Source organism: Hipposideros armiger, unplaced genomic scaffold, assembly GCF_001890085.2.
Source record: "Hipposideros armiger isolate ML-2016 unplaced genomic scaffold, ASM189008v1 scaffold_752, whole genome shotgun sequence".
Classification (NCBI taxonomy): Eukaryota; Metazoa; Chordata; class Mammalia; order Chiroptera; family Hipposideridae; genus Hipposideros; species Hipposideros armiger.
Window position 1 is genome coordinate 717,703 of NW_017732102.1, and position 2,437 is coordinate 720,139.

A 2,437-nucleotide genomic window follows, 5' to 3' on the forward strand; every position below is an offset into this window, starting at 1 on the left:
AGCATTTCACCCCAAAGCAACACAATATACATTCTTCTCAAGTGCACATAGAACATTTTCCAAGATAGACCACATATTAGGCCACAAAACAAGTCTCAATAAATTTAAGAAGATTGAAATCATATCAAGCATCTTCTCTGACCACAATGCTATGAAACTAGAAATCAATTATAAAAAGAAACCTGGAAAGCACATAAATACATGGAGGCTGAATAACATGCTACTAAATAGCGACTGGGTCAAAAATGAGATCAAAGTAGAAATTAAAAGCTATCTTAAGACAAATGAAAATGAAAACACAACAACCCAAAATGTATGGGATGCAGTGAAAGCAATCCTAAGAGGGAAATTCATAGCAATGCAGGCCTATCTAAAGAAACAAGAACAATCTCATATCAATCTCATCTAAATATACCTAAGGGAACTGGAAAAAGAACAGCAAAACCAGCCCAAAGGGAGTACAAGGAAGGAAATAATAAAGACCAGAGCAGAAATAAATGAAATAGAGACCAAAACCAAAAAAATACAAAAGCACAATGAAACCAAGAGCTGGCTTTTTGAAAAGATAAACAAAATCGACAAACCCTTACCCAGAATCACCAAGAAAAAGAGAGAGACCACCCAAATTAATAAAATCAGAAATGAAAGAGGGGAAGTGACAACAGATATCACAGAAATACAGAAAATTTTAAGAAAATACTATGAGCAACTATATGCCAACAAATTAGACAATCTGGAAGAAGTGGTTAAATTTCTAGAAGCGTACAATCTACCAAGTCTGAACCAAGAAGAAACAGAAACTCTGAACAGACTGATTACTACCCAAGAAATTGAATCAGTAATCAACAAGCTTCCAACAAATAGAAGTCCCGGGCCAGATGGTTTCACAGGTGAATTTTACAAAACATTAAAAAATAATTAATACCTATTCTCCTCAAACAATTAAAAAAATAAAGAAGGAGGGAAGGCTCCCAGCACATTTTATGAGGCCACTGTTACTCTGATCCCCAAATCAGACAAAAATATTAGAAAAAAGGAAAACCACAGGCCGATATCCCTAAGGAACAGAGATGCAAAAATCCTCAACAAACTACTAGCAAACTAGGGCCGGCCAGGTGGAACTTTGGTTAAGAGCTGGCTTGGGACACCAGCTCTGAGTATCAGGGCCCCGGTTCGGATCCCACATGAGGGCCAGTGACACTGCCTTCTACAGCTAAGATGGTGAACAACAGCTCATCCTGGAACTGGTCTGCCATGAGTCACCAGCGACGGCGTAGGCTGCAGCCCCTGCTGCAGTGGGCTGCCATAAGGTACTGTGAGTGGTTGGCAGCCAGCGTGAGTGGCCGGCAGCTCAGGTGAGCTGCCAAGAACCACTGTGAGCCACTGTCCAGAGGCTGGTGAACTATCTGCCTCACCCGGGAACAGCGCAATGATAATATCAACATGGGCCAGTGAAGCAACGTCCCCACAACTAGAATGAAGAACAAAAGGAAAGCAACTTGTTTGTTCCCCTTCCCTGATTCCCCAACGCTGTTCCCCTCCCCCAATTCCTCAATAAAAAATCTTAAAAAACAACAAAAAAACCCCTAGCAAACCAAATTCAGAATCACATTCAAAAGATCATACCCCACGATCAAGTGGGATTCATTCCTTGTATGCAAGGTTGGTTCAATGTCCGCAAATCAATTAACGTAACACATCACATTAACAAAACGAAAAATAAAAATCATATGATCATATCAATAGATGCAGAAAAGGCATTTGAGAAAATCCAGCAGCCATTTATGATAAAAACTCTTAGCAGAGTGGGAATAGTGGGATTATATCTCAACATAATAAAGGCCATATATGATAAGCCCACAGCAAACATCGTACTCAATGGGGAAAGGCTAAAATCTTTCCCCTTAAAATCAGAACAAGACAAGGCTGCCCACTTTCACCACTTCTATTTTCATAGTTCTGGAAGTTCTAGCCACAGTAATCAGACAAGAAAATGAAATAAAAGGCATCCAAATTGGAAAGGAAGAAGTAACATTGTCATTATATGCAGATGCCATGATATTATATATACAGAATCCCTAAGACTCCACCAAAAAGCTGTTAGAACTGATAAATGAATTTAGTAAGGTATCAGGATACAAAATTAATATTCAGAAATCAGTTGCATTTGTATACACCAATAATAAACTATCAGAAGTAGAAATCAGGAGATCAATCCCTTTTACAATTGCTTCAAACACAATAAAATATCTGGAATAAATTTGACCAAAGAAGTAAAAGTCCTGTACTCAGGAAATTATAAGACACTGAAGAGAGAAATCAAAGAAGATACAAATACACGGAAATACATACCATGTTCATGCATAGGAAGAATTAATATTGTTAAAATGTCAATACTACCTAAGGCAATACATAGATTCAATGCAATTTCTATGAA